The 27,082-nt window shown below is 38.9% G+C and overlaps 1 protein-coding gene across 3 annotated transcripts in view; it reads right to left on the bottom strand.

Moving 5' to 3' along the window:
• Nucleotides 1–27,082, bottom strand: part of LOC144303802 (uncharacterized) — a 113,220-nt gene that overhangs the window by 42,285 nt on the left and 43,853 nt on the right. For 2 of the 3 annotated variants that reach the window (XR_013370773.1, XM_077882187.1), the window contains exon 3: nt 15,132–15,334. The exons of the other annotated variant lie outside the window; for it this stretch is intronic. The gene's annotated coding sequence lies outside the window, so the exon portion shown is untranslated. The remainder of the gene's footprint in view (nt 1–15,131; nt 15,335–27,082) is intronic. 3 annotated transcript variants of the gene reach the window in all.

Below are 27,082 nucleotides of genomic sequence, written 5' to 3'. Positions count from 1 at the left end.
GCATTACACATCCCTACATAACTAATCTCATTAGAAATCATTTACTGTTTGTAAGAAATGATGCCAGGAGATCCAAAACTCTCTAACACTAACTTCAAACTGCCAAGAAAACAAAATACCCTTCATATTAATTCATATAGGAAAAAAAGGGAGCTTTTATTTGTGTAATATTTAAGAAATCTCTTCTATACTTTGTCATGGCTGCTTCAACCTTAAAGCAAAATGCACTTAATAGAATACACTTGGTCTTGAAAATAGGGTTTACTGTAGCAAAAATATTAAGACTAGTTATTTGATCTGTTGACCAGATTTTTAAAAAGTTGTCCAATTATTTAAAGCTCTGTCTCAAAAAAGAAACAATCCATATACTCATTTACAATCTTCATAAGTATGAAGAGTTTATTAGTAAAGGTTACTCCCTATAGGCCATAGCAGAAAATAGAAGTTACAGGAATGAGAGATGCTGAGCTGCTCTCTGTGACTCCACCCTGTGCTCAATAAAATGCCCTCTTAAAGAAGCTCTAATAAAAATGAAATGTGGGGCTATGTCAAACTAAAACACTTCCATACAGCAAAGGAAACCATCAACAAAATAAAAAAGGCAACCTACTAAATGCAAGAAGATACTTGCAAATCATATATCTGATAAGGGACTAATATCCAAAATATATAAAAAATTCATTCAACTCAATATTAAAAAAAAAAAAAAAAAAACAACCTCCAAGTCTGATTTAAAAATGGGCAGAGGATCTGAATAGGCATTTTTCCAAAGAAGACATGCAGATGGCCAACAGGTACATAAACAGATGCTCAACATCACTGATCATCAGGGAAATGTAAATCAAAACCACAGTGAAATACTACTTTACATCTGTCAGAATGGCTGTTATCAAAAAGAGAAGAATTAACAAGTATTGGCGAGGATGTGGAAAAAAGGGAACACTTGTGCTCTGTTGGTGGGAATATAAATTCACACAGCCAGTATGGAAAACAATATGGGGAGGTTCTTCAAAAAATTAAAGCTATAACTACCATATGATCCAGCAATGCTGCTTCTGGGTATTTATCTGAAGAAAATAAAAACACTAACTCGAAAAGATATGTGCACCTTTATGTTCATTGCAACACTATTTATAATAGCCAAGACATGGAAACAACCTAAGTGTCCATTAATGGATAAGTGGGTAAAGAAATTGTTTTACATATGTGTATATATATGTAATGTACTGCAGAGTAAATATAGTTAATAATGTTATATTGCATGTTTGAATGTTACTAGGAGAAAAGTTCTCATCATAAGAAAAAATTGTAACTGTATGATGACGGATGTTAATTAGACTTGTGATCATTTTACAGTATATACCAAGGCCGTATCATTATGTCATACACCTAAGAGTTATATATTACATGCCAATCTAATAAAAAAGCTGAAAACTACAAAAAAGAAACTAATAAGATGTAATAATGTGTATTTTGAATAAATTTTTAAATATTTTTATATTTTATTTTATAAATTTATAGTTTAAAAATAGATTTTATTTATTTATTCATGAGAGACACACACAGAGAGAGGCAGAGACACAGGCAGAGGGAGAAGCAGGCTCCATGCAGGGAGCCCAATGTGGGACTCAATCCCTGGACGCCAGGATCACGCCCTGGGCTGAAGGCAGGAGCTAAATCGCTGAGCCATCCAGGCATCCCAATTTATAGTTTTATAGCAATAATTCACTTGTTAGCTCCATAGTCATTAAAAGCATGGAGTCAGATCATGATTAAAGTCCTAGATCCTTTCCCTAGTAGCCATGACCTCTGAGAAGTAACAATTTCTTTAAGCTTTAATTCTCTCATTTAGAGAGTAATAATAGTACCTACATCCTTTTGAGTAGTAAAAGAAATAATGCATGTAAGCACATAGTCCTTGTCCGTTATAAGTCCATTTGTCCTTATAACGCATTCTCAATAAATTTCATCTCTTGTTTTAGTGACACCTTATGTGCTATTGCTATTTAACTAACCATGTGTTTACTCAAAAAGTTTCAATTGACACTAGACCTTGCTTTAGGAACAAATCAGTGAACATGACAGCCCTGGATTCTACCCTCATAGTGCTAAGAATCTAACAGGGAATTAAGTATGTGATTATAACAAACTAACTACTAGAATAAGCACAAGTAGCAAAATAAAGTGTAATGCACAGATTACTGAGATACTTTAGTGTGTTAGTTATTGGCTTTAGGAACCTTTAAATTAGCATACAGGATATATGGATCTATCCCATTTGTAAAAATATCAGTAAAAATGACCCTATAAATGACTAATTGTGTTGTTGACCATGTGAAAGATGTGAAAGATGGATACCAACTTATTCCCAGTGTTGACAGGAGAAAGAGATGATACTTTGTACATTTTTCTCTACATTCACAGAGTGGGGCTAAATATGTTACTTTTGAGATTTTTGAAAAATTTTTTAATTTAAAGAATGTTAAGAAACATCGTATTTCTATATAGGGAGATTACTTTAAAGACTACTACAAAAGTCCTCATAAGAAATGATGCATGTCTGACTCAGGTATTGGCAGAAGTAAAGAAACAATAAAAAGCCAATTGTAGGTTACCATTATTAAACCTTGTAACTGGTAAGATATGACATGGAGGACAACTTCTAGATCTCTGGCTGAGGTAAGTGGATACACTTAGCTAACCAAAGAACATAAGGAAGGGATGGAGTGCTCAAAACTGAGGGATTATGGTTTGACCTTTGACCATGTTGACGTATAGGCCCCTACAGGACAACAAAAAGAAGAAAGCTGTTTGACAAGAAGGTTTCTGTTTCAGGAGAGACATCAAGCTTGCAGATAAATATTGACTGGAAAGTCAGTCAGCTTATTTTTTGTTTATCTACCATCTGGTTTGTGGCAGGTACTTGCTGGGACTGTACATACTGGTTTGTTTTCTGCCCTCCATTCACTCCTCCACTTAGCCCCTGACTCCTATGTCCCTATCTTGCATCTTGTCATTACAAATAACTTCAACTAACTACACAATCTCAATTTTGAGCTTTTTACTCTCTGCTCACCACATCCTATCATTCTAGTTTCCTCTGTCTGGAACCCTGACTCCAGATGTTCCTTTGCCTCACTGGAACCTGTAATCTACCTTTCACTGTCACTTCTTAACTCTCTCATGTTCTCACTTTGCTTCTTATCTAGCTCAAATGCTAACCTCATTTCCCTTGATGACTCCTACAGAGCCTGACTTTCTCAGTCATCTCACTTGCAGGTAGGGGTTTTCATGTGACTCATCTCTGGCCCATAGACTGTTAGTAGAAACTTGTTGGGGTTAGCACGAGTACAGGTGGTGGTTTTGGGAAAACTCCTTCCTCCTGACTTTGTTCTGCTGTAAATGAGGCCGTGACGGCCAAATCCTTGGCAGCCATGATGCAACCATGAGTAAAAAGCCACGAGAAAGAACTGCCAAGATGCTGGCTGGCCCAGACACACTGGAGCAACTGAACCAAAGGCAACAACTACATTCCTTTAGATATCTTTTCATGCAAAATGCAATCTTTCTTTTTTTTTTTAAGATTTTATTTATTTATTCATGAGAGACACAGAGGAGAGAAAGAGAGGCAGAGACACAGGCAGAGGGAGAAGCAGGCTCCATGCAGGGAGCCCGACGTGGGACTCGATCCTGGGACTCTAGGATCACGCCCTGGGCTGAAGGCGGCGCTAAACCGCTGAGCCACCCAGGCGGCCCACAAAATGCAATCTTTAATTGAAGCAGAGAACATTCCTAAGTATTATGCCCACATAAAAATGAGGGGTATTTTGCTGAATTTGTGTCCTTTAGAGTGTTTTGTGCTATTCTGAAAGCACTTTGCTACAGGCAATGGTGAAAGTTGGTGTTCTAACAAAGAAAAAAACACTTTACACCTGTATTTTAGAAAGAGACATGATTTGAATATATGGAAGTTTAAAGAGGACATTTTCCTTTCTTTTTTCTTTTCTTTTCTTTCTTTTTTTTTTTTTTTTTTTTTGACATTTTCCTTTTTTTTCCTTTCTCATTCTATGTGCTCTTTGTGAGGTCAAACACAACTCCTGACTGAATGGCCCCAGGAAATGAAAGGTGAACCAAGGAGGGTCTATCACAATCGTCCTTAGAATTGTTCTAGCAAGAGCTAGAGCTAGGGGGAAGGTTTAGCCCTGATTCTGGGACAATGGAGCTAGGATACTGTGAAGTCCTAGTCACTCAGGCCATATAACTCACCGTTACAAGGTGGGTTCCCTGGAGACAGACAGAGATGGAGATAGGAGTGCAAGTGTTTATTAGAGATAAACCCCTGCAAAAGGAATGAAGACACATGGTTGGGCAGAGGGAGGAGTGGATTGAGAGGCAGTTTTGACAAAGCTTAAGTCAACCTGTCAGGAAGCTCTGGAATGAGGAAAGCCCAGCAGTGTCCCTCATAAGTTCCAAATGGCTGATTAGCTTCACTTAGTCACCAAATGAGTGGTACCATGAAAGGTGTGACTTTGGGTGGAGTGGCTCTCTGCAGATGAGGCAGATCCTAAAGGAAATGACAACTGGAGGCTGTTGGCTCATTGCTTTTCCAATATTTTGCAGCAAGTTCTTTCTGGAAGAAGGATTTGGCCAGTGCATCTCCATGTTGACAATACCCACCATTTGGAGAAGGTCTGATTGTAGTAGGTGAGGATGGGGCCACACATTGACAAAATCAATGTTGAGGGATGGAAAAAGAAACCCAATCATAGGCTTGAGTATATGGACCCCGTGCACCTGAGGCCAGAACTACCCTTGCCATTCGTAGTTACTTGAGCCAATCAATTCCCTTTTTTGACTTAGTCATTTGAGGCATGTCAGTCAGGGTTGAAACAGTTCTGTTGTAGGCAATAATTGATTTGAAGGGACAATAATTAGTAGAGAGACCTATATAGAAGTTGGGAGAACTGATGAGGGACTAAGAGAGTAGCAATGGAGATGTACAATCTTACATGGAAGAATTGATAGGCTAAAATGACTGGTATAATGCATGGCCAAGGAGAACAAAGATTCTCTGACTGACTTCCCAACATTTGGTTTAGGTGATATAGAAAGATAGTGAAGCTATTTACGGAGATAGGGAATAAAGGAAGAGGTGGAAAGTGGAAATAATTTATGGGTTTAAACACAACATACTATATTCCAAGTACATATAATGTACTTATTTAAAATCTAGAATGCTAATAAACTTTCAGTGAAGAATATTACTGCTAATCGGCAGGAAAACTTAAAACAGTTGGGCATCTAAAGAGTTTTTCTGCTTGGAAGGGCTGTTTATAAAACTAAATTTAAATGGGAAATTTGCTTGAGTCAGGATAAATTAGTTAAATGATGCTTTTTAATTATTCTGAAGCTATGACACTCATCTTCACAATAAGGAGAGATCCACCAAGAAAACTTGAATGTTTGGCAGTTGGTCAGAATAATTGTGCTCTTGGCCAGTCATAGCAAAAACCTGGAAAATACTCGTCACCTCTGTTTTTATCCCCAAGACTCAGTGCAGATTCCCTTTTTTATTTACCATTATGTCATCATTTCAGAACATGTTATAAGTTTCAAACTTATACTCTGTATGTTTAAGAAAGTTACCTTCTGACAGTATCCAGGGGTTTGCACTTTTGCTTCATAAGATAAATTATATAAAATCACTTCATGAGATAGATTACCATGGAAATAAATATTATTCACATAGATCTTTATTTATAGAAAATTGCACCAATTGACTTTTGCCCCATATTTTGGCATACATCTTCCTTTAGTGTCATTATCCCTGTTTTACCATCTATTATAGTACATGAGTAGTGGAGACAGGAGGAGCCCTTAGTTGTCTAGTGTTTGCTTTATTAGATTCCAAAGCCTGGAAATAAAGCTATTACATGTTATATATACTATTTAATTTCCTCATTTCATCTCAAATATAGATTTGGCATCTATCTTTATGGGAGGAATTAGTGATACAACAACACTTGTTATATTGATGATATGCAGGCTTTCTACAATCAACATTATTTTGAGTTAGGTGCTGCCCCAACATTTTACCTGTCTAGAAAAATGTATAATCTAAAGGTACAGACAAAAAACATGTTGAATAATTGTAGATACTAATTCACACCCTGTACCAGACCCTCATTTTGCTACCTCTGCTTCATTATTCTTTAACTTAGTTCTTTTTCAATTAACTCACACTGTCTGAAGATTCATTCTATCCTCACTAGGACTTCTAGTCACTTAACCCTTTCCAATTCCCCTAAAACATGAATTCTCTTTGGGAGCAATGTCACTCCCAATGTCACTCCCAATGTCACTCCTAATGCCAAATTGTTAGACATAAGCCAGGCAAGGACTTCTTACATATCAGAACGGTTTGTAGTCCTCCAAAGTGCCATAACACATAAGTAGATATATAGTATATTTTTGGTTTAAATTACATGGGGGACTGATTACAAAAAAAAAAAAATGTCTAAAAAAGCAACTTAGAGAATGATAAAAGGAAAAAAAGGCCAAGACATTGATCTAGAACAATCACCTACCTGAACGTTCAATGAATTCAGTACCTACTTAATCTCACCCTCCCCTCCCCTGTTGTTGTGATCTTCTGTAGTGTCCAATGTTGTCTAATAGAAGTAAAATGTGAATCTCACACGCAATTTTAAATTTTCTAGTAACTGCATTAAGAAAGTAAAAAGAAACAGATGAAATTGATCTGAATAATATATTTGCCTTAACCTAATGTAGCCAGAATATTCAACATATAACTAGTATAATAATTATCAATTAAACAGCACACATTCTTTTTGTGTGGGATAAATCTTCAAAATCCAGTGTGTATTTTATACTTACAGCACATTTCAATTTTCACTGAAATTACTTGATCTGTTTCTAGATTTTATAAAATGGTTAAAAAGTAGAATCACATATTTAAATATTTCTAATAACCAAATATAGGATCCAGTATTTTAATTTAAATTGAAATTAGTTCAAGTTAGGTGAAATAAAAATTTCAGTTTCCTAGTCATTTTTGGCAGATTTTAAGTGCTCAAAAGCCACATCTAGCTTGTGGCTTCTGTTTTAGAAAAATCTGGTTTGGTTTATAATTCTTTCCCAGTTTTCTTTCACTTTTTTTTTTCCTCCCTGGATTGCTGGATACAAATGTGGTGAAGCTGTAGAACTGTGAGATGCAGGTCAGGGCAGATATATAATAGCAAAATTCATTTGACTCCTCACTGTGATTAGGCAATTATATGGCTGATGTTTCATGGACTTTCTTGCACAAGATAGCTACTAACTCAGTACAATAATCACAACTTCTCTATTCTGACTTCAGAGCAGACATCACAAATTAAAGATGGTGCTCTTTCCCACAGAACTCAAGTGCAGCCTCAGAATACTTTTATAGGTTATTTTAACTCATGTAACTCAGTCAGCCACAATATATATATTGGGGTTACCATAAAAGTTGAAAGCATTTTGCCATCCTTTTCTCAGTTTATCCCATCACATTTCTTTCCAGATAATATTTTAAGTGAATATAATGGGTTTTAGATGGGTATATAATGATTCATGGGCATTAGAAGGCAAGTGCCCATAGCATATGTATGAAAAGCAAATCCCTGGTCATAAAACAGGCTTGGAATTGAATCCACTTTTACCACTATTCTTTGTGTAATCTTGGGCAAGTCACCTAACTTCCCTGAGTCTTATTTCCTAATTTAAAATATTGGAATAACAACCGCTTTGCAAGATTATTATGATAATTTAAAAATATAGGACACATCATGTGCTTGGCATAGGATTTGGCACATAGTAAGCATTAAAGTTAGATTGATACCTATCATCTTGAGATAATTAAATATATTATTACATAAATGTTCAGTGTTCACATTTTTTGGCATCCCTACTGGCTTTTTAACTTCTTGGAAAGAAGAATTAGGTGCCATTCAACATTTTAATTCTTTCCAGAGGTTAGCCAGATTCTAACCATAGGGCTGAACTTCAATGACTACTGAATGAATGAATCAATGTACCTGTAAAGTTATTATAGCTTTCATAATATTTAAAAAATAAACTTGCCTTATTTGGTAAAGGGTTCGTATGTAAAATATAAAAAGAATTTATAAAACTCATCACCCCCAAAATAAATTAATTGATTAAAAATGGGCAGAAGACACAAAAAGACATTTTTCCAAAGAAGACATATAGATAGACAACAGACACATACAAAGATGCTCAACACCACTTATCAGCAGGGAAATGCAAATCAAAATCACAATGAGATATCACCTTAAACTTATCAGAAGGACTGAAATCAACAACACAAGAAACAATAGTTGTTGGCAAGGATATGGAGAAAGGGGAACCCTCATACACTGTTGGGAATGCAAACTGGTGTAGCCACTTTGGAAAACAGTATTTGACAGTATGGAGGTTTCTCAAAAAGTTAATAATAGAATCATCCATGATCCAGCAATCTTACTACTAGTATTTACCCACAGAATACAAAAACACTAATTAAAAGGGACACAAGCACCCTGAAATTTATAGCAGTATTATCTACAATGGCCAAATTATGGAAACAGCCCAAGTGTCCATTAACTGATGAATGGATAAGATGGAGTATATATAATGGGATATTACTCAACCACATAAAATGAAATCTTGACATTAGCAATGCCATGGATGGAAATAGAGAATATTATACTAAGCGAAATAAATTAGTCAGAGAAAGACAAATACCACATGATTTCACTCATATGTGCAATTTAGGAAACAAAACAAATGAACAGAAGGAAAAAGAGAGGGAAAGAGAGGGGCAAACCAATAAACAGATTCTCAACTATAGAGAACAAACTGATGGTTACCAGAGGGGTGGCTGGGGGATAGGTTAAACAGGTGATAGGGCAGGACGTCTGAGTGGCTCAGTGGTTGAGTGTCTACCTTTGGCTCAGGGTGTAATCCCGGGGTCTTGGGACTGAGTGCCACATCGGGCTCCCCCTGGGGATCCTGCTTCTTCCTCTACCTATGTGTCTCATGAATAAATAAATAAAATCTTAAAAAAAAAACAGGTGATGGGGATTAAGGAGTACATGTGTTGTGATGAGCACCAGGTGTATGAGTGTGTTGAAACAGTATATTGTACACCTGAAATTAATATTAAACTGTAAATTAACTGGAATTTAAATAAAAACTTTAAAAACTATGCCTGTTCATATCAAATAGCTATTAAATACAGGCTGAAGAAACTTCTGTGACGCTAGAGTACAGTGTAAGGACTACAGGAGGGGGCAGGTTCAAAATTCTAAAATCTATGTCATAATTTATCTGAGAGTCCATGATATTGCTAGTGTTTTTTTTTTAATTTTTATTTATTTATGATAGTCACAGAGAGAGAGAGAGAGAGAGAGGCAGAGACACAGGCAGAGGGAGAAGCAGGCTCCATGCACCGGGATTGCTAGTGTATTAATTGGAACTTAGATCATAGGAAGAATAGGACATGGTAAAGCTGTGGTAAGAGCCTACCTTTACAGGGGAATGACAGCAAATTGAAAAGTGTCAGCATCAAAAAATAGGAAGTAGTTAATAATAGGAAGCAGTTACTTAGGGAAAGACTGGCAGTAGGCAAGGAATACATTTCTCAGTAGGGGAGTATAGCATACCATAGGCGGGGAACACATGGTTAAGGCAATCAGTAGAGGGACAGACTGGCAATCAGTTATTTTCAAGCATATTTGGTATCATGTCGAAGTTCAGCTATTTAAACTAACTTGAGTAGAACTTTAACATCTAGAAAGGACTGTGAGGAGTAAGTCAGGAAACCAATTCTAAATGAAACACAATGGTAGTCAAAGACGAACTCACTGCTATAGGTTAAACTACCATACTTTCATACTTGAATTATGGCAGTAATCTTTTATATAGCTCCTCTTCTCCTTCCATTTTCTTCTCTTCCTTTCCATTCTCCACATGGCAGCCAGAATGTAATTTCCAAAATGCAAAATTGACCTTACCGTTCCCCTACTTTATACCTTTCAAAAGCTCCAAATTGCTTCTTAAAGTTCAAAGTCTCTAATGTGGCCTACCAGTTCCTATAAAATCTATTCCTTCTTAATTCTCTTAATTCCTTCTTAATTGCTCAACACTATAATTTAAAATCCAGCTACATTGAACTCTTTCCAATTACTCCAATGGAATATCTATTATGGTCTCTCTCACTTCCAGGTTTCTCAACGTTGTTCCTTTTGCTGATAATTTTACCTCTCTCTGTGCCAGGATAACTTTTTTCTTTTTTAAAAGATTATTTATTTGAGAGAGAGAGAGAGAAAGGCAGGCAGACAGAGAGAAAGAGAATGTGAGTACACAAGCAGGCAGGGGGACAGAGGGAGAGGGAAAAATAGACTCACTGCTGACCTAGAACCCCGACGTGGGCTCAATCCCAAGACCCTAGGATCATGACCTGAGCTGGAGGCAGATGCTTAACCAACTGAGCCACCCAGGCTGCCCAGAATAACTTTCTAAACCATCATTTAGGTCTTGGTTAAAAAGCCTTTCTTCTAGGAAATGCTCTCAAAACTGTCAAGTTTGAATTAGTTACTCTGTACTTCCTTCCAAGTACATTCTAGCTCCTCTTTGTAACTTTATCACTCACCTCCAAATTCAATCAGGATAGGGATCGTATATGTCATTTTTGGTTATATCTCCAGGGCCCAACACACACTATGTATTCAATCAATATTAGTTGAGTGACTAAATGTATAGTGGAGGTTTGTTTATAAAGCATGAGGCTGGACTCTGAATCTGAGCATTAATACTATAGGGTAAGCAAGTAGACTGGCTAGATGTCAAGCCTTGAAGTACTGCATAGAGCTTACAAGAGATTTCCTTGATTATGATCAGAGGATGAGAATAGGTAAATTAAGAGTCCTATTTCTGAAAAGTGAATAGAATAAAAAGCTAAGCAGATTCTTATAAACATTTTGTGTGTCTTAGCTGTGGTTAGGATGGAGCCTGATGGTTTCCTACCCATGATTTTTTTCTATTTCCAAGCTACTAATAGAATATTAATTATTGTTAGCTATGTTCACATTAGTACTACCCTGAAAGAAAAAGGGGCACATGATAGTTATACCTTATAATTTTCATACAATATTACACATCCCAATAGTGAATACTGATGGTCTTTCTCTAACCTAGACTTGTATATAGAATATAAAATAAGCCTTTTAACTTTAAAAAAAAAGATTTTATTTATTCATGAGACACACACACACACACACACACACACACAGAGGCAGAGACACAGGCAGAGGGAGAAGCAGGCTCCATGCAGGGAGCCCGACCTGGGACTCGATCCCAGGTCTCCAGGATCACATCCTGGGTCAAAGGCAGGCGCTAAACCGCTGAGCCACCCAGGGATCCCCAAGCCATTTAACTATTGACTGACAAATTAATACAAATTAATACAAATTAATGTGGGGAGAGCACAAACACCATATTTTCTTGATCAGAATTACCCAGGAAAATTATCTACCTTGCTTTACTTGATCTTGCTTCTCTAATGAATTTTATTCTAAAATTACATTTGCATTTTTAAACTGCATTTGTAGCCAATTGTTTTTCATTTTACAAATGACCCAAATCCTTAGCAATACAGCCAATATGCAATATTTTATCCTATACATAAAAACAAAATAGGGTTCTGGAAGATATCTTTTGTGACTCTGACAAATTGTGACACCTGTTGTGATATGTCATCATATCACTATAATTCAGAGATATTAAAGATGTTTAATTAGTCACACACTTACAAGGATTTTGCCAAATTGCTTTTGATGAGTAAAGCAGCATTGAGTTACTTGTTTACTCTTGATTTTCTTTTTTCTTTTCCATTGATAGCAATGGTGGGAGTTTACCCATCCCAACTCTTATTGTACTTTACTTGAAAAAAGTCTTCATATACTCTCTTATAGAATCTCTTTAAAGCATTTGCTAGAATATGTATATGTACATACATACATATGTATACATATACACTTACTGATTTGTTATGAGTTTTTAACTGAATATATTACAAATAAGCACAATGAAGGCAGAAGTTAATCTATTAGCTTGTTAAATTTTTTTCTCTAGTATCTAGCATAGGACCTAGCATATAACAGGCATTGAAAAATATTTTTTTGAATTACCAAGTAAGTGTACTGAACATTTTAATTCTGAATGTGTTTAGATTTTGCCAGAAAACAGAAATTATTCTAGTATTTTGGGTAGGAAGAAAATTAATTCAAAGCATCGGAATTGCTATGGGAGAGGTCTGGAAGCTTATTTTTCAGTAAATTTGAAAGGATTGCAGGAGAGGCACTATCAGTGATCCTAGTTGCATGGACTACTGAAATGAGTTATTCTCAGGAGGATGGTTGGATCCACTGGAAGCTTCTGCTGATGATCTCAGCTGCTTGCTGATAGCAAGTGATTCCTGGGAGAAGAGCTGAAAGCTAAGGAGTGCTGCCAACAATGATCTCATCAGTCTGCAAACAGCTGCTGCAGAGAAAAATGGCTTCTTTTTAAAATCTTTGTGAATGCCTCATTGGTAGAATCTAACCCTGAGTGATACTAGAAAGGAATTCTGGGACCTGTAGTTCTACAGTGTAGACAGAGATGAGGGTAAAATTGATAAAATGAAATTCAGTGCACTGAGCTTTTAGGAGGGAGCCTCTTATTGGAGTAAGAATGAACTAGACTCTAAGTTCCATGATGAAAGGGATTTTTATCTTTTTAAATTGGTCTATCCTCAGCACCTGGGTGCTTATGGCAGCGATAGCTCACTGAGCAGCACAGACTCACACTCCCCTTCCACAGCATGGAATTGTTTCTGGGAAATGGCTACCTAGCTATTTTCCCCAGCTTCCCCAGCCCCTAAGTGGGACCATGTAACTAGTTCTTGCCAGCACACTTTGGTCAGAAGTGATAGGTTTCTATTCTGTGCTGAGGTTGTTAAACATCAGGCATTCCACTTTCCACAGTCTCTTTATTTTTTGCCTGTTGTCTGGCTGAGGGTAGAGCACCCAGTAGATTCTGAAGAGATTCTAGGACAAGGCACAGACACTAATGGAAATGTAGGGGATTTTGACACCCCTTGAGTGAAAGCTGCGGACTAGGAATACCTGATCAGACTTGTGTATGAGAACTAAATCATGTAGTGTAAAACCAATGAAATTTTGGTATTGCTTGTAACAGTTGTTCCTAACTGCTTAAGAAATATTTGATGAATAAATGTATAAGAAAGAGAGGCTTGCTATACTGTTTGCAATGATTGCGGTGTCATTGCCTAGGATGAGTGCCCCATACAGGCAAGACTTCACTGTAGCATATTTTGCGTGTGTTTATTCCCCTTTACTTCCTACACATTTCCCAAATGTTCAGAGATATGACAAAGCTAGTTTGATAACCAATTAGAATCTCCCACTGTTAGGAATTAAAAATTCTTTAACACAGCTTTCTGATCAAAAATTTTGCGGGAAAAAGAAGTGGTAAGAGGTGTCATCCCTTAACTAGCTTGCTTGATGAAAACCAAGAATTCCTGTTAAGTATTTTCCTATGTTTAGTAATTACTACTTGACAAACTAAGAATAAGTGAGGATACTTAAAACTTCACTCTAATCTTGTGGGAGGATCAGGTATTGGAAATTAGCCAAATCATTATTTTCTGATAGGTCCTCAAATTCTTCTACTAAATCACTTTAATCCTAGCTTCAGAGATAAAAGTGATAGACAACACAGCGATAGGCACTATATGAAGTGCTTTACGTGAACCATCAGCTCATTAATTCCACACACAAACAACTTACTGTTATCATCACAATTTTACTGGTGAGGAAACTGATGCTCAGAAAGATTAAGAAACATTCCTAAGGCCACACAGGTATTTAATAGTTTCCTTTGATCTAGAAAATAATTTATGCATTTCTTGGTAATTTGCCCAATACACTCACAACTAGCAGGTTTTTCTTGCCAAGATTGTGTTTGGTCATTATTTTCCTTACTAAACACTCTGCTAAGGAATGAGTTATTTCTTCATATATTTGGCAAGGAGTCTCTTTTGATTTCAAAATCTTTCATTTTATACTCATTTCTCCATTTCTGTATACTGTATTATGTATAGACTTATCTCTTCTTTTCTTATTGCTTTTAAAACCATAGACCATTTAGTTAAACTGGTCTCACTGATTTAAGGACTGGTAAATGTCATTTCAGTACCTAAGAACTAGAAATTTAAAGGACTTTATTAAAGGAATTAAAAAAAACCTGTAAGCTTCAGTTGCATGCCTATGAATTTTTCTCATGTCAAGTTTATTAAGTTTTACTTAATAAATACTTAAAAACAGAATAAAGTGAGGGCTTTTTCTTAGATTTCATTTATTTGAGAGGGAAAGAGAAAGAAGGAGAAAGCAGGGGAGAGGCAGAAGAGAAAGGAAAGGGGAAAGAATCTCAAGCAGACTCTGTGTTGAGTATGGAGCCTGACTGATCCTATAGCCCCAAGATCATGAGCTGAGCCGAAACCAAGAGTTGGACACTTAACCAACTGAGCCACCCAGGCACCCCTAGAGTGAGAGCTTTTGATATGGAATATAGGCTAACAAATTCTCTGTTGGTATGTGCCAATAACAATAACTAACAATAGCAACTACAAATATGATTGCCATGATTATTCTCTTCTTGCCACTATTACTCATTGAATGCCTATTATTTCCATTCACTGTAGTGGGTATTTACATACATGAACACTTTTCTTTAAAACAACACTGTGAGGGAGATATTTTACAGGTGAGTAGGCTGAGGCTAAGGGATCTTGAGAAGCTCCTCCCATAGACGTAGATAGGGCTAACCAGTGTCAGATCAGATTTGAATCTAATGTCAATTCCTGCTCTTTATTACATTGTGCTGCCTCTAACTCATTTATAAAGACACAGATGAATTACAGTCACATTTGCTTACCTGGAATCAAAGAGAAATGCTCAGCAATATATTTAAGTGATTCTAGAGTAATATCATGGCCTTGTAGAACATATGTTAATGTATCCTACCTCTGTGTTTTCTCCTTTCTTGAGTGGTTTTCCCAGTTCTTTTCTACTATCCAGGTCCTGGCCAATTAACATACAAGCTGTATGTATTTTGAGGTGATAATATGTAAACACTAGTTAGGTAAATGCTTTTCTTAGAAAGTCTTCTCAGATTTCTTCCATGCAGATGATTTCTTAGGTAGGCTTTGATAAGAGGAAGAGCTGGTCTGGGGGAATAGAAAAGAAGAACCAATGGGTCAGGCAGATGGAGAGAGCAAACATAGTTTATTTTAACTCCACAGATTTACTGAAGACTGTTAAGAAATAGTTTGACATCCACCCTTAATAATGAACAGCATTGATCCCATTAGCATCATTGCTTTAGCTCTATAATTTTATGAAACAGAAAGAGAAAAAAAATCTCGAAGAGAAGCAAAGTTCAATCCAATAAAATTAGGGGCTTTATTTTAAAATGTTAGTGTGACTTTATTCTCTACTATAATAGTAGAATAGCTTAGCTATTTACATTGCTGCCAAAGAACTGCCCTCTCTCATCCACAGCTGTTTTTCACTAAGGAAGCTTATACCCGAGCTGAGCAGCCTTAAAATCTGGAAGAGGAGCTAACATATGGCTTGTTAGAGCAGTGATTCTACACATTGGAATCACCTGGGAAACCTTAACAATCCTGCTGTCTGGGTTTCCTGCTCAGAGATTCTGATTTAATTGGTCTGGGTACAGGGGAATCTTAAAACCTCCCCAAGCATTTCTAATGTGGAGCCAAAATTGAGAACTAGTGAGTAACCAGGCTGGCCCTAGGAGGCCCTACGCTGAAAAATCTTCGAAATTCGTAAGGTAGAATGACACTAACCAGCTACTCCTGCTATTTTCCTCTTATATAACTCCTTCAGTTTCTTTTCTTCTCTTTTTTTCTCTTTGAAGAACTCAAGGCTGTCCAATGAGAAAGAAAATGGGACTCAAAGTTGTTTTGGGAAATGGGGCTTTTTGAGACTGGCTATACTGAGTAAGGATTCATTCTTTGGCTTGGCTGACTGGCTGGGAAATGAGAATATTAGAGATGGTGGAAGATGAATTAGAGACTAAGGAAGTATGGCATAGTGGGAAAGATTAATTTGAAATTAAAACATTGGAATTTGTTTCTGGCTTTGCCACTTACCGTGTGACTGATTCTTTTTCCTTATTTGTCCAAAGAAAAGATCTATTTGATCCCATTAGGAGACAAGAGGAGGGAAACTTCTTGAAGTTCAGAAAGCAGCACTTGGGTAGGCTCCAGCCCCATTTCAGAATTATGTTGGTTTGCAGAAAGTTGGAGGAAATCCAGCTTCATCCAACACTTGCCTCATTTCAGAAAGTGTCATGGAACCCCATAAGTAAGAGTCTTTGATCCCAGTAGTAGCTGGGGGCTTTCCCATTAGTTTCCATCACCCTGACACTTTGCCCTGGCTTACATGGATTTTCTGCTCTGTGGGTATGATTCCTTTAATTCAGTGATAACCTAACCTCTAAAGGATGCTTGCCCCTGTGTCTCCTTGATGTTTCTTTTCTTTTCCACTACCAGACACCTACACTTTGCTGCTCAACCATTGCTGGCGCTCAGCGAGGTCCAGCTTACCCCAATCAGATGCTTTTCCCTGAATCCAGAGAAATGGAGAGTTCTGCTCCTCTGAGGTGAAGGGGGTACATTGGAGTTGAGAGGGTAGAGTTCTTTGTAACTAGGGAGCTTGGACACTTCTCCATTCCCATAACTCATGGGCATAAGTGGTCATGACTCAGCAAAGGAATAAAAATTTCCCTTCTCCTTGGGCTTTCTGTACTTGATTGGGATGGCGTTACTCTGGGGGGGGGTGCTGACCCCACTTTGAGACCCCAGGATCTCAGAGCAGAAGCATTTCAGAAATTTGGACAAGGAGTCCTCTGCCTAAGAGAGGAAAGAAGGAATGTAGTTGATTCTCCTGGCTTCTAGTCACTGATGTTCCATGTTGTGGTGGCTGTTCAAGGGGAGGCAGATGGCAGGGATTCTCTTCACTTGGTGGAGGTGGGAAATGATTACAGTCTACCTCGTGGTTTTGAAAACTTATGCATTGGAATCACTGGGGGTCTTGAAAAACCATACAGTTGCCTGACTCCAACAGGACCATTGGAGAGATTAAATGAGGGTGCATAATGAAGAGAAGATTGAGGGAAGATCTTATCTGAAAAAATTTTTCTGACAATAATGCCAATAACAATGATGAGGCACATACTGTCTACAGGCCACTAGGTAAAGCCCTTGGCATGGAGAAGCTCAGAAGTAACTGGCTGAGGTCTTGGTTTATAAATAGCAGAAACAAGACTCAAATGCAGCTATCTTCAGATCTTGTTCATTCTTTTCTTTCTTTCTTTCTTTCTTTCTAAGATTCTATTTATTTCAGAGAGAGAGAGAGAGAGAGAGAATCACAGAGGGAGAGGGAGAAACAGACTCCCCGCTGAGCAGAGAGCCCAATGCAGGGCTCAATCCCAGGACCCTGAAATCATGACCTGAGTCGAAGGCAGATGCTTAACAGACTGAACCACCCAGGCGACCGAGACCTTGGTCATTCTTAACTGTTCTACAAAACAGCCTTCAAGGGTGGTGAACAACTTGCTTAAGCTTTAGAATAAGATAGGGTGGGTTCAGAGAAGAGTTATAGTTCTTAGAATCTGGAAGGAAGAAGACAGAAGGTGAAAGAAGCCAGGTAGCTTAGAGCAGCGGTTCTCAGTGTGTTCTCTGCATCAGCACAACAGCCTCACCTCAGTCTGTTAGAAATGCAAATTCTGGATCCCTACCCAGACCTATTTTATCAGAAACTCTGGCCGTGGTTTCTGCCATCAGGCCCAGCAAGTCCTCCAGGTGGTGCTGATGTTCACTGATGTCTGAGACCCACTCTCTCATAAGAAGGGCCTGCTTCTCCTACCCTGTTCCAGGCCAAGGTATGGACACCTAAGTAGATTTACTGGGGCAGAGGCCTCATAACAGGAGTTTGAGGAATGGAACAAGGGGCTGTTGTGACCTGGGTGAGGCTTGGCTTCAGCAGGCAGGGAGGGGGGATGGGATGTTTCTCCTACCAGTATTGTAGGAGAAACACTTGTATTCTTTTTCTCCACTTGCGTAGGGTCTAGCTTATTTCTCCTGGCTGGTGGCTCTGAGAGTCCTGTGTGTGCCTCTGCCCTACCAGGTGAAGCAACTGCGACAGTTGCTGCTGGTTCACAAACTGGTCCCCTTTAAGGGAGGGCAAGGGGAGGTGGGAGAAAGAGGGCAAGCACTGAGATTGGTAATTAGCAAGGAAATTTACAAACGTGGATTGCCAGAGGCATTGGCGTTTTCCCGTGGCTCCTTCTAAATCTTAAGTTTCTGTAGAGGTTCTCAGAGTGCTCAGTGGCCCCTACTCTTCAGGTGGTCTCAACTACACGTAGCTCTCTCCAGACTGCGTCCTCAAAACAGTTCCTACTGTTGGAAGGGTGGGCAAAAAGTGCATTTCAAGTCCAGGGGAGGGGCTTTGGAGCCTCCTATCGACCAGGTTCAGTTTGTAGGTCAACCAGGGGTCACATCCTCTGGATGACCTCCTCTAGCAGTTGCTAAATCAGTGGATGGCACAGTGTACTGCCGCAAAGGAAGGAGGAGGACCTGGGGAAGCTTCTGGGGTAGGTGCAGCAGATATGGGGGAATGATGAAATCGCCAGGGAAGCAGGTTTCTGGAGGTGGAGAGAAATGCTCCCAAGAGAAAGTTCCTTACCATCCACAGCATGGGATGGTACATATATCTCCTATATCTCCACCAGAGACTGACATTCTCAACAACCTGAAGTAGTCACATGGGAAGCAGACCATGTGGGAATTGGTAAAGCTAATAGCAGGTAAGGAGGGAGGGGAAAGCATGTGGGAGGTCAGGGTGTAAAGACATGGCAGAGATGAGCTGAGATGCCTTGGTGCCTTTTGAGCTTTTGTTTCTTTCTGTCCTGTTCCATCTTGTAGAAAAGAGGGAGAGTTGTTCCACACATGGTAAGAAACCTCTAGAAACAGAAACAGAAACAGGAGGCAGTGGTTCTCAGGGAAGATGAAGAACTCAAGCAGTTGCTGATCATGCTAGACAGGAACGTGGTTGAGCTCCTGGGCTGCCTTTGGGACCTTCTCACTGAGTGTTCATGCAGTGGAAAGAGCGGAATGAACCTCACGTCAGGCTCCTGATGGATAAATGGAGGTTTTTTTAAGGGCTTCAGGCAGGGCAGGGGAGAGGGTAAAGGTGATGTTTTCTACAGAAAATTATCCTGTTTAACAGGAGTCAGCTGGGGAACAAGTCCACTTTCTAGAAGGCTTCTGCTTGTGTCCTTCAAAACTGCTTACTTGCTGGGCCATCTCTACTGAAGGCAGTGCTTCCTCTTCTTAACCCCCCTATCTCTTCCCCTCCCTAGGAAGCTCACTTGCTTGTGGTACTTGTGAAAAACTGACAGCATAAGCTCAGTGGCTGAAGCTCTTAAGTGGCGGTGGTGTTTTGGTGCTGCCTAAAGGAAGAGTGGGTGGGGAGTTAGGGAAACCCTGAATGAACAGGAGGAGTACAGGGTCTAGAACAGGTATAGGATCTGGATAACTGCCCTATCCCTTAATAATTCCCAAGGGTGAGGATTCCCCTTCTGGTGTAGCTAGGGCTCCCTATCAACAAAGGCAAGGGACTCTTCTACTCCTAAGTTTTAGTGCTTGTCATGACTTCCCCGTAAGCCCCTTTCTTGTTGTTGGTATATCCTGAGTTTTGTCTGGGTGTAATTAAAAAAAAAAAAAAAAAAAAAAAAACCTTTTAAGAACTAGCATACAAATGTTTTGCAGAACTTTACAATGATTATAACTAATTATTATTTTTAAAAAAGATTTTATTTATTCGTGAGAGATACAGAGAGAGGCAGAGACATGGGCAGAGTGGAAGCAGGCTCCTTGTGGGAAGCCGGATGCGGGACTCGATCCCAGGTCCCTGAGACCAGGACCTGAGCTGAAGGCAGACACTCAACCACTGAGCCATCCAGGGGTCCCTGATTTTAACTAATTATGTTCACCTGATGGTGGACACTATGGTCTTGGTTCACAGCCGCCTTTTCAACTCTGAGATCATCCATGATAAAGCCTGAAAGTGACAAATATTTTCTTCTTATTCCATTAGAGAGGACATATGACCTAGTTCTGACCAATAAGATATACTGACAATAAGATACTATTAATAAGATACTATTGGGGAACTCCTTGGGAGGAATTTTTATTTTTTAGAGAGCCAGTGGGAGGGGCAGAGGGAGAGGTAGAGAATCTTAAGCAGGTTCCTGGCCAAGCATGGAGCATGATGTGGGGCTAGATCTCTCTAAGCCCTGAAATCAAGAGTGAGACAGTCAACTGACTGGACCATTCAGGCACCCCAAAGATTGACTAAAAAAAGAGTCCTGCATATCAGAAAGGTCTCTTTTTCACTGCCTTGTCCCTCATGGATGTGTAAGGAGTGGTATTTGTCCTGGTAGCAGCTATGTATTTATGAGGTGGCAGTTATGAAGATGAATGCCAGCTGCTTAGGATGAGGAATGAATGGGTTGAAAATATCTGAGTATGTAAGGAAATTGTTTCCTCAGTTCACTGAAAGAAAATTAAGGATCGCGTACTCCCCATTCTTGCATGTGGCTACAAAAGCTCCGTGTTTGGATCTTTGGAGCAAGGTTTTTTTGTTTTGTTTTGTTTTGGAGAAGTGTTCTCTGACTTGCCTCTTTTTTAATATTGCAGTTTGTTTTTGAAATCTGTATCTTGCTGTGTTGGTGGGTTGACTGAAATATTTCTTTTTTTTTTTTTTCCCAGGAAGATTGCAAGAGTGGTATGTAAAAATTTGAGGGAGTATATCTGGGAATATTTTTGCCTTTACATGAGAAGAACTCTCAGTACCACGGAATTCTCTTTTATTATAGTTGACCTACAAAGTCCTATTAGTTACAAGTGTACAACCTAGTGATTTGACAGTTCTGTACATTACAGGAAGCTCACCGAGATAAGGGGTTACCTTCTGTTCCCATACAACATTATAATGTTACTATGAGCTCTATGCTGTGCTCTTCATCCCTGTGACTTATTTACTTTGTACTCTTAACACCCTTTACCTATTTTACCCATCCCTCACCCCCTTCCCTCTGACAAATACTTGTTCTCTGTATTTGAGTCTACTTTTGGTTCTTGTTCTGGTTTTTTTTTTTGTTTTGTTTTTTGTTTTTTTTTGTTTTTAGATTCTACTTTCTTGGCTCACACAGTTTTTTGTTTTTTTTTTTCCCCTGAAATTTTCATACAAATTGCTCCATTGTTTCCTTATATGTATTGTGCTCATTAAAAAGCTCAAGAACAGGGGCATCTGGGTGGCTCAGTGGTTGAGCGCCTGCCTTTGGCTCAGGTCATGATCCTAGGATCCTGGGATTGAGTCCCACATTGGGTTCCCCACAGGGAGCTGCTTCTCCCTCTGCCTATGTCTCTGCCTCTCTCTGTGTGTGTCTCTCATGAATAAATAAATCATAAAAAAAAAAAAGAAAAGCTCAGGGACAGCCTTATCCCCCCCCCCATATCTCCCCATAATGTAACCAAAGGTTCATTACTTTGTTACTTTTCTTAGTAGATTGTAAGCTCTTTCTATCTGCTTGACTCTTTCCTCAATTTACGAAAATCTTCTTTGTATGTACTACATTTTGTTTAAGCCAGGTACGAAGATGTCCAAAAATATTTATTAAATGACCACTTATTCACATATTAAATAGCGAGGCTGTTTTTCACATATTTTATCTACTTCATTTGCTGTTAGCTTTTTTAGTCTAACTCTGAAAGATACCCCGCAGTTTATTTTTTGTAGTTGGATCTGATCTTTGCTGTTTCTAGTGCCATTTAAAATGTCACTATACTGTTAATGTTGTTCTTTTTTCCCCCCACTTAATGTTAGTATTCTTTTTATCTCCAGTCTTGTGTATTCTTTCTGTATCTTTGGTCTCATTAATTTTCTTTAATGTCGCTGCGGGTGATGCGAATGGTTGACTTATTTTCCCCCTCTTCTGTTTGTTTTGGCTGCTTCTCCCTCTGTGTTTATTATTGAGCTGGAGCAGATCAGTCGCTGACTCCAGTTTCCTCAAAATAGTATTTACAGGGCTATTAGTGGCCTTTCCTTTTAGGAGTTGAGGTGCTTAACTGAATTCTGTTAAATTTTCCTTGATTTATCAGTCTGAGTGGGGTGGAGAGGAAGGTAAATATATCTCCCGGAAAACATGATTTCTGCAGTTTTGTTACTTGGAATTGCTGTCCTAGGGCCATGTTTCTTACAATCCGGGAATAATGCTACTAGAGCCAGTCCTACCTTGTTGGTAGAAATCAAGAATGCTCTTGTACTAATGTTGGAGAGGATGTGGTGAAAGGGGAACCTTCTGGCACTGTTGGTGGGAATGTGAACTTGTACAGCCACTCTGGAAAACTGTGTGGAGGTTCCTCAAAGAGTTAAAAATAGATCTGCCCTATGACCCAGCAATTGCACTGCTGGGGAAAGATGCAGTGAAAGACCAAGATGCCTGCACCCCAATGTTCATAGCAGCAATGTCCACAATAGCCAATCTGTGGAAGGAGCCTCAGTGTCCATCAAAAGATGATTGGATAAAGAAGATGTGGTCTATGTATACAATGGAATATTCCTCAGCCATTAGAAATGACAAATACCCACCATTTGCTTCGACGTGGATGGAACTGGAGGGTATTATGCTGAGTGAAATAAGTCACCCAGAGAAAGACAATTATATGGTCTCACTCATACGTGGAATATAAGAAATAGTGAAAGGGACTATAAGGGAAAGGAGGGAAACTGAGTGGGGAAAAATTAGAGAGGAAGACAAACCATGAAAGACTCCTAACTCTGGGAAATGAACAAGGGGTAGTAGAAGGGGAGGTAGATGGGGATGGGGTGACTTGGTGACGGGCATTGAGGGAGGCACTTCATGGGATGAGCACTGGGTGTTATATGTTAACAAATCGAACTCCAATAAAAAAAATTACTGTATGAATTGAAAAAAAAAAAAAAGAATGCTCTGTACTCTTGGAGAGTGTATTTTCAGTTGGAAAATTCTGCTACATTGGTGAGAAACAAGATCAGAAAACATTCCACTGTAGGTTTTTATTGGAAATGGCCAGGACTCTTCTCTGAATGAGGTAAGCTGGCCCTTGTATGTGCTGGTGACAGGACACCAAGCTGAGAGGTGCCAATCTCTCTAGCCCTATCAATTCTAATTAAGAAGTATTTTTATTTTTCCCCCTAGGATTTCCTGAGTTATTTCCAGTGTCCCATTATTACACTTAAGGGAAGGAAAATTGTATATATGGTTGAGCCCTTTAAACTAGTATCTTTATTACATGCAGCAAAAATCCTTGAGGTTTTTGCCATGCTATGTTGAGGAGGCAACTTGCTTGTGGATGATCTGGGGGACCTGCTTGTGGATGATCTGGGGGACCGACTTGAGATATGTTTCCCCCTATTTCTAGTGTGCCTTTCTCTGTGTAGGAGCTGAAAAGATAAATATGTTTCCTAGATACTCTCAGCTAGAGTTCTAGATGGGACTTAGGTTTCTCATTCAGATGCACTTGTCATTTGGAAGAGAGGCTTCTGCTGGCAAAAGCTATCTTGGGGTATCCAATTTGGTGGTGGCTTCCTGTTTAGGGTGTTTCAGCTTCCAAGTTTTGCAGGTAGGTGCTTGATGACGAAGCTGCCATTTTCTTCCTAGCCTGATTCTATGGTGTGATTCTCAGTCACTTCTGAAAACTTACCTGATGATTGATTTCTAAAGTTTCTGACAGCTATCCATCTAATATCCTATACAAAGGTTCTGCTTAAGTTAGATTCACTATCTGCTTCTGGAATTTGACCATGCGATCTCCAAGGTAGGATTTTTTTTTTCTTTCAGATTTTATTTATTTATTCCCAAGAGATCCACAGAGTGGCAGAGACCTAGGCAGAGGGAGAAGCAGGCTCCGATGTGGGTCTCAATCCCAGGACCCTGGGATCATGCCCTGAGCCAAAGGCAGATGCTCAACCACTGAGCCACCCATGTGCCCCCAGGATAGGATTTCTCCCTAGTTTTGCTTTTCCTTTCTAGGAAGGATTTTGGGTATCTGCCACCATACCACCACCTGGTCTGAAAGGCTTTTTTATGCTTTTCATGTATTTCCCTTATGAGTGGTTTTTATGTATTTCAGATCAGTTATAAAATTTCAGATATTTAATCAAAGCAGCCTCTGTTTACTTTCATTGGCATCTTTGAAAGTTTTGCTTAGGAAGCAGGATAATTTTTTTTTTTTTGTAGCTTTCATATGCACCCTACATCTTCAAAGCCTTGATGATAGTGTAAACCCATCTTACAATAAACCAGGATACCTCTGTATGAATAAATTTCTGCTAGTGTATTTGTGAAAGAAGGCTTAATTTTATAACCATTCTGAGTTCTTGATGCCATGTGTTTTTTTTTTTTGTTTTTTTTTTTCTCCTGCCTTCAGTTTAAATGTTCATTTTCTTGCTTTCCCTGTCCTACCCTCATGGAGCTTAGTGTGATGGGCGAAACTGAAGTAAGCAGACTGAGCAGACATGTGCTTTCTTTTATTATGTATGCATCTCTCAGATCTGAGAGTGTATAGAAAGAGTGGAAAGGAAGCCTTCCTGTAGGATGAACTGATTTTGAGGGGCACCTGGATGGCTCAGTTGGTTAAGCATCTGCCTTAGGCTCAGGTCATGATCCTAGGGTCCTAGGATCGAGCCCCGCATTGGGAATCCCTACTCAACAAGGAGCCTGGTACTCCCTCTCCTCCCTGCTTGTTCTCTCACTATCTTTCAAGTAAATCTTAAAAAAAAAAAAAAAGAAAAAAAAAGAACTGATTTTGAAGAAACCATAGGGTTCTAAACAGCCTAGTGTGAAAGAGGGGGTGATGATGAATGCTTTAGGTAGAGCAATATTTGAGAAGTGCAGAGACTCTGATGTGGGAAAAACCTGGGTTCTGTAAACTGCAGGAAACTCTTAGAGCCAGGTTAAATGGGGGGCAGGGGCGGGAAGGCAGACATTCAGCTGCTGAGCCACCCAGGTGTCCCTTTCTGGCCCTTTCTTTGTCTGACTGACCATGTGATTCCATATCTCCAAAGACCCCAGATAAGCATTCAGGCGACAGAACCTTTAGAGGGCAGGGACTAATGGCTAATAGGAGGTGTGTGCCTCCAATGGCCTCAGGAACTTGGACTTTAGAACTTGGACACATAGGAACTTTGACTTTATTCTGAAACCTGTGGCAGACCAGGAAGGACTTGTAATTGAAGAGTGAGTGACCTAGGTTTGCATTTTAGAATGTGTACTTTCATAAAATTGTCAGGTATAAACAACTATGTCAGTTACATAAACCTGGTTAAGTGCTGAGCCTTTGTTTATTAAGTTTACCTATGTTCTGACTCCTCTGTCCTAACAGAGGATCTAAGAGAGTTTGTAATTCCGGATAACTTTAAACAGCTGGGCTAAATATAAATAGAAAATTGGGATCAAGGAAAAAATCTCTCTGCAAAAATAAGTGTTTGGTTTCTCTGATTCAGCTTCAAGCTTAGCTCAGGGTTGCCCAGTTTCCCAACTAGAAAGAGGAATTTAAGGGGGAAAGGAACAGGTTGTGCAGAAGCAGTGTCTTCTAGCCTTGAATTACATGGAACTTTTTATGACTGGTGCACAGAGCAATAGAGCTATCAACCTTAACATGTTATAGCAATAATGGTAATGGCTTTCAAAGACGATTTCTTAGGGGTGTTTTTGAGAAGCTAAGGGCTATACAATAAAATGTGAATTTAATGTCAGAGGCTGTAAGGACTGAATATACAACTTCTAGGGTGGAAGAATCAGGGATATGCACTAGATTCCTAGAGTGTGAATGGCTTGCTCCATTAGCTGTCCTATATCTATTAACTCTCTCAGATTTGTACAAAAAGCAACTGTGGAGTAGGACAGATGATATTTAATCTGGAAGGACTTTATAGTGTTTTAAGTTTACTTTTGAAATAGAAAAGTCTATCTGTAGGGCTGGCAAAGCCTGATTCTAAGAATCATGCTGCAGAGACCCGCTTATGCTATAAACTTTTCTAGTAACTGTTTTGCTATGTGGTATGATTTTAGTGACCAAATGAGTTTTAAAGAAGTTTGCCAATGACCATGATTTAGTGTATATCTACCCTTTCTTTCCTGCAGCAGATCATGGCATCCTCCTGGTTCGTGAAGGAGTGCTCGATAAGGCATAACATAAAGATCTCCTTTCAGGCATGGCATAGTAGAAAGGTGTGGAGATTAAGACATGTAGGAAGTACTTGCACAGAGTCAACCCACAGTAAACGTGAAGTCCCTTCTCCTCCTCAAGGCACTAACCCCTAGACAACATTTGTGTTGTCATTAAATCTGATTGCCATGATGAATATAGAGGATGACTATTTTTAACAAAGCAGTGAAGGCTTTTTTTCATTTTTTTTTTTTTTTCCGTTGGCTGTGGCTTTAGGATTCTAAGAGAGGGGAAAGGTAAGCAGGATGCTTGGAAAGCTATGTTGGAAGATGTGCTACTTGAAAGGATAGTTGGGTTCAGGGAAGTACTGTAATTACTTGATCAAAGATAGAAACACAAAAGCAGAGAAATGTACTGATCAAATTCTTGTGAGAAGAGGGAGCTCATCCTTGGGGGAATCAAAGAAAATACTCAGCTGAGTGAAATTGATCAAACTTGTTTTTTAAGTCACCAGGGATACACAAGCTACCAATCTATGTAGTGTAAAGTGAAGGGAGGACAGTTTGGAAAAACTTAGTGATACAGAAAACAATTATGTGTTTCACATTCATTAGGCTGAATTTGTTTTTGCTATTTTTACACCCCCAATTCTATAATAGTTCCCCTTTTTGCTGT

Source organism: Canis aureus, chromosome 33 (genome assembly GCF_053574225.1).
Source record: "Canis aureus isolate CA01 chromosome 33, VMU_Caureus_v.1.0, whole genome shotgun sequence".
NCBI lineage: Eukaryota > Metazoa > Chordata > Mammalia > Carnivora > Canidae > Canis > Canis aureus.
This window is presented reverse-complemented; position numbering and strand designations above follow the sequence as displayed.